General features: G+C 45.5%; 1 long non-coding RNA gene across 2 annotated transcripts; it reads left to right on the top strand.

Moving 5' to 3' along the window:
* Nucleotides 1-1,249: 1,249 nt before the first annotated feature.
* Nucleotides 1,250-4,733, top strand: LOC110209408 (uncharacterized). 2 transcript variants are annotated; one of them, XR_013483429.1, is made up of 2 exons: nt 1,250-2,808; nt 4,289-4,733. It is a non-coding gene; the product is annotated as an uncharacterized LOC110209408 (long non-coding RNA). The 2 variants fall into 2 exon arrangements; XR_002324803.2 differs by lacking the exon at nt 1,250-2,808 and adding an exon at nt 2,816-3,632.
* The last annotated feature ends 1,238 nt before the right edge of the window (nt 4,734-5,971 follow it).

Below are 5,971 nucleotides of genomic sequence, written 5' to 3'. Positions count from 1 at the left end.
TTTTTGAAAGTTCATCTTTTAATACACCAATGTATGTCATTATTTCTAATAAAAACTTTTTTAATATTAAAACTTAACTCTCTATGAAACTACCTCTGAAGGGGGTTAAAACTCTATAAAGATGCTGCCTAACACTAATAAATAATTAGCAAAGCAATATGAGATTATTATTTGTAGTTGAAATAGTTATCTCAGAAATTCTGAACAGAAATTAGGAATAATAGTGAGGTCATCTATTAACCCCCCCAAAAAAGGTAAAAATATACAAATAATTCTACATCCAAGACCTTGAAAATCATTAGTTTCAAAGATTAGATCAACTAAAGAAGCAACTGCAAGATTTAATAAAGGTCCTTTTAAGAAAACCATGAATCAAATTTCATCAAAAATACATTTTGGCAATGGGGTTAATCTCTTGGGTAAAGTAGAGGGAAGTGTTAACCTTTCTCTTAAATCTGTCTACAATGCTTTCCCTTGAGAGCCGAACAAACTTAAAGGCTTTAGAGTTTTAAGGCCAGAAGGGATTTAATTTGGTACAAGTCTGGAGAGTTTCATTCTCCCAGCTTGGTTTTTCTCTTTTCCACCACCAGGTTGCTGACAGCCCCTGTTTTGCATGAAATCCTGGAGTTCACCCACTTTAGGACAAGGAGAAAGTTTAGACTCCAGTGGCAAGGTCTGTATATATTTCAATCTAGAAAGTTAAACAGCCAATAAGATGGATAGAAGCTAAGGAAACTGACCACAAATGAGAATAAGAAGTGGGTCAGAAAAGCAAAAAGTACCAAAATCATTTACAGGGTCCTCCTGAGTCTCCCGTATCCATAAAGCACAAACAAAAGCAAAAAACCCAGAGAAATCACATAACCCAGTCCACTACAGACTAATACGATTTGGGAACTAGGGGATGGGGGAGATGAGGAGCATGTACAGTCTTAATTATCCGATTATTTGTTGGAAATATTACCAACCCAGAATATTTTCCTATATTTATTTCAGCCATACAAATGCGCAAAGACATTATGTCCTTTGCTGATCCAGCATGTCAGAAGAGCAAAAGAGGAAAGAAAGAGCGTTCTGAGCATCAGATCAGCAGGGGATAGGTATTAACTACAATGGAAGTGAGGAAAAGAGGGAAGACAGGCAGAGAGAGACAGAAAGAGATAAAAAGAGACAGAGACAGAGACAGAGAGCAGGTGCAAATTTTAGGTGTAAGTCTGCAAAGGTTAAATTTACATCACAACGAGTCTTAGTAGGGATACTCTTCCCTCTCCTGCTGTGGTAGGAACATACATCCAAGAAGCGAGAGCGCGCACGCACGCGTGCACACACACACAGACACACAAACACACACACAAACACCCGCTTCTGCTAAGGTGAAGGAAGAAACAAATGGAAATGCAGTCCCTCTTCTCTGGCCAGCCATCCCGCAGGCTGCACGCAGGGACTCTGGTTAAGCTGTAAGGCAGCTCTCCTTCCTCAGCCCGGCACCAGGCTTGGCCCCTGTGGAAGGAAATAGGCAGCTACCTGGGGGTCAGCTTTAGTCGGTCTTTAAGGCCCGCGGCGGAGGCAGCTGCAGCAGCTGCACAGGCGGCGGGCGTGGCGAAAGAGAGGAAGCGCTAAGACGGCCAGAGAGCAGCAGCAGCAGCAGCAGCAGCAGCAGCCGCGGTGGCAGGGGCAGCAACAGCAGCAGCAGCAGCAACAGCAGGCGGCAGGCAGGCAGGCAGTCTCCCGGATGCTGAATGCGGGCAGCACTCTCCTGCCAGAGCCGAGACGAGGGAGGGCTAGAGCAGCAAACATTGTGGGGGGGGGGGAGTTGGAGGAGTCGTAGTCGTGGGGGAGGGCTGGTTGACTCCTTCTCCTTTCTCCTTCACTCTATCCCATGCATCATCCTCCGTCCTCATCCCCCATAGCACTCTCCCTCCCCACCCCCCCTTTTTCTCCCTTCCCTTCTCACCGCTCCTAGAAGCTCCCGTTTGGAAATGGAGACGAGCAACTCTCATCAGGACTCATCAGCTTCCCACAGTCCTGAGAAGATGAACTGGTTGGGGTGGGGGGGAAGGTGAAGAATGGGCGGGTGGTGTCTGTGTATGTGTGGGGGTGTGTATGTGTGGGGCTGCGGGGGAGGACGGACTGATCTGAAAATTAATGTAGCCCAAACTGCATACTACCGCTGGAGGATGCACCCTTCAGAGAGATGTTCTCTCTCACACACGCACACATGCATGCATCTCATGCATACACACACGCATGCACAGCACATCCCCAGATGGATTCCTCTTCCTGCAGCTAGTCTGTGTCCTTTCCTCATCAAGGGCAGGGAGGAAGAGGATGTATGGATGTAGATCTCTGGATGAGTGTTCATGCACAAACAAGCCTGTATTGCTAGGAGCTGAGTGTACACCCGTGTGCAAAAGCGCTGGAGTGCTGAGGACTGTTGTGCTTGAGTGTGTTGTGTGTGCGCGCCCGCGCGTGAAACTACCGGAGCTAAGGGAATGGAAACAGGCAGAAAAACGAAGTAGAAAGATTGGTTTAGGAGAAAAAGACAGAGCATCCACATTGCTTTTCCAGAACCGCAGATCTTCAGAAAGGGTCAGGCAAAGCCGATGAAAGCAATTAAGACGCTTCTGATTTATTTGCTTTTCTGTCACCCTAATTTACCTGGTATCTCTCTCTTTCTGTGTGTGCGTGTGTTATTAAATTTGTTACCTAATAGGGGGTTGTGGCGGCTACATTGCAGTAATGTATACTTATCCCGTCTTACGTGGCTCGAACATGAAATCAGGATTGAATTTGGGGTTTTACCGGTTGGTTAGTTTGGTTTTGCTTTGCTTAATCATTACTAGGTGGTTTGGGAACTGGGGGTGGGGGGGTGCAACTCCTCCCTATCTCTCGCTCATTGCAGGACTGTGCAGCTCTTTGAGAAGTTTCTAACATCCTTGGCAGAAGGGTGAACTTCCAGCCCTTCATTTCTAGGAGTGCTCTCCGCCCTTAAGTGGTAGATAGGTGGATTTGAAAGGAGTACTGTCATTTCCCCCGCCACTTCGACCGTAAACTGTCTTTCCCTTAGAAAGGAAGTAGCGGAGATAGGGGAGTGGAAGGACAGAAGGTTGCTAGCTACTGTCCTTCCTTGGACTCAGTTGACTCCCCTGAGAGGAAGGTGGCTGAGCGCTTGGCTGGAGTTATTTGTAAATAATAGTGACCGCACAGCACCCTGTTTATATGGGCAAGAAAATTACTGAGGAGGTGGGGATAAGAGAGAATAGAAAACTACTACTTCTGCTCCCCTACTCCCTTTCCCTTCTCCCACCCTGCTACCCCTCACCCTCCACACAAATATATATGCATGTATATATATATATATATATATATAGGTATGTATGTCTATATACATATATATGAACTTTCAACTTCCCTGGGAGCTCTTAAACACTTCACTGGTGTAGTTCTCACACGACGTGTGAAGGTGTGGATTAACAAAGTTCAATTTCCCAGACAGAATGCGGAGGGTGAGAATTTGGCACTGGGGACCCTCTGAAATAGCTGCTCTCCAAATACTTGAAGGAGAAAAATGGACGACCTAAAAATTAGTCCTTACTTCCTGATTGAGTATAAACCCATCAGCATCTTTAATGGTACAAATGCTCTTGTTCTTCTTGGACGTTTAGGGGAAGTTTGTGTGAATGCAGCCCACTTTGACCCACCATAACACACTCATATATGCGATTATACAAAATATACAAGATACCACATAGGTATGGAATTTTTTTAAAGACCCACACTGTATAAATTTAAGGTTTTTATTGGGCAGAGCAGATTACTTAAAGCGTTCAATTTCTCAGCGATCCAATTTTATTAGGATTTACTATCATTTGTGCTCTACATCTCTGGGGAAATAATGCTTTGATTAATGTAATCCTGGGCTGGGATCCGCCACATGCCCTTCTCCCGAGAGTAGGGCCCTGTTTGACAAACAAAAACAGAGCAGTAACTATTGCAATCTGCACTCACCTTTAGTAAGAAAGGGGAAAGGGCGACGGGGGTGGGGCATGGGGGGCACTCATTCTCACACAGCTCAAATACAATATAGAGCAATGGTTTCCACACAATGTGGATTCTCCTTTATATACAATGCCTCTGGTTGGGTGGGGGCAGTCAAAAGCTCACAGCCAGTTCAGTGGATACCATTCTGTTACCCACTGAGAAGGAAAGCCTCTCTGGGAATGTGTGCGTGCGCGCGTGCGTCCCTGTGGGTTCTCAGGCTTTCTACTTCTTTTGTTTCCCACCACAGGCCTTTGCTGCAGATGGATTGAGCCAGCCCTTAGTTCAATCGCGGGGAGACTGGAGCCTGAGGAGCAGCAGCAGCCCCAGCGGCAGCCGCAGTAGCAGTCTTGGTATTGAGCAAGTGTCTCAGTGCCCCCACCCCCTGAAGCCAATACACCTCCTTAGAAAGGGCCACTGGGGGAAGCAAATCCACCAGCCAGAGGCGGCGAAGCAGCATGGACAGGAAAACCAGGAACGACACAAACTAAAAAGGGGATCAGACTCAACCGTTTGTTTCAAAAAACCAAAACACCTAAGGGACAGTAAAATGAGCTTTCCTTCTTTCTGACCTGGGAAGAGCATGATGCTTCTCCATTTCACATCACCTTCTTACCTTCCCCCTTTCCCCCCCCCAAGAAAAAATAACTCAAGTAGAAAAGGAATAAAGAAATAAAATCACAGCTACGGATATACCCAAGTATATTCTCTTCTTTCTTGTCCTATCTCCCCCCGTCCTTCCTCCCATCCACCACCACCCCACCTTCCCTCTTCCAGTAAAGCCCAAGAGAGGAATGTTGGGGGATCTTGGGCTGTTGTTGATGGTAGTTTACTATTTGCCTTACTCCGCTGTAACAAAGCAAGTCTCAGTAGCATTGTGCCTGAAGAGGAGATCCTGTGACAAAGGCGCGCCCTGGCTACAGTTTTGCCATCTTATTCAAAGTCTGGACTAATAAATCCAGGGAAGGGGGGCTTTTCAGCCCTGAAGATGCGATTTGCACCGGCTTTTTCAATAAGATGCCAGCATCTCGCTTATGTTTACCCAATGACCCTATTACAGTGACTCAGCGTTATCTCTCTCTCTCTCTCTCTCTCTCTCTCTCTCTCTCTCTCTCTCTCTCTCTCTCTCTCTCTCTCTCTCTCTCTCCCTCCCTCCCTCCCTCCCTATCCCACACACATCCCCTTCACTGTCTTTCTAGTTCTCTCTCACACCCTTGCCCTCCTTATCGATAATTCTTACGCTTTTCCCCTTGTTGTCTGGAAAAAAACAAAAACAATGTTAAGTACATTTCTGTCTGACACGACGGTCAAAAGTGTTATTAATCTTTCGAAAGACAGGAAGGAAGGAAGGAAGGAAGGAAGGAAGGAAGGAAGGAAGGAAGGAAGGAAGGAAGGAAGGAAGGAAGGAAGGAAGGAAGGAAGGAAAGAAGGAAGGATAGAAGGAGATCAAAATCATGCATAGTGTTTCTGAACGAAATTAAATGTAGCTTTTAAAAAAAATCTACTGGAGTCTGGCACTAGGATGCAGATTCAGAGGAAAGTGACACTTGAAACACTAAAGTCACAAGTTTTGGTCAGTATGTAAGGGAGGGGATGGGAACCTCTTCTCCACAAACTAAATATTTCTGTAAAAAAAAATCCAAATGACACTTTCTTATTGGAAACTGAATCTCTGGCTGGCGAAGTAGCACCCAGAAGTTAAATCTTCTTTTAAAATTCTGATTATTTTGATAGTTGCTACTATCCTAAGTGAAACCTTAAAACTTGTTTGTTTTGCGATGTTAATCAAACAATAAAGAGGCCCCTTACGCAGCAGCAGCCATTCGCATCCGTAAAGGCTTTCTGCACCATAAAAGTATACCAAATTAGGATGAAAAGTGTGTCAAATACCCCTATAAAGCCCAGGACTCTTCTTCAGTCCTATCACACAACA

The sequence above is a fragment of the Phascolarctos cinereus genome, unplaced genomic scaffold, assembly GCF_003287225.1.
Source record: "Phascolarctos cinereus isolate Bilbo 61053 unplaced genomic scaffold, phaCin_HiC Scaffold_7;HRSCAF=346, whole genome shotgun sequence".
Classification (NCBI taxonomy): Eukaryota; Metazoa; Chordata; class Mammalia; order Diprotodontia; family Phascolarctidae; genus Phascolarctos; species Phascolarctos cinereus.
The sequence above is the reverse complement of the archived record's forward strand: the minus strand, read 5'-3'. Positions and strand labels throughout refer to the sequence as shown.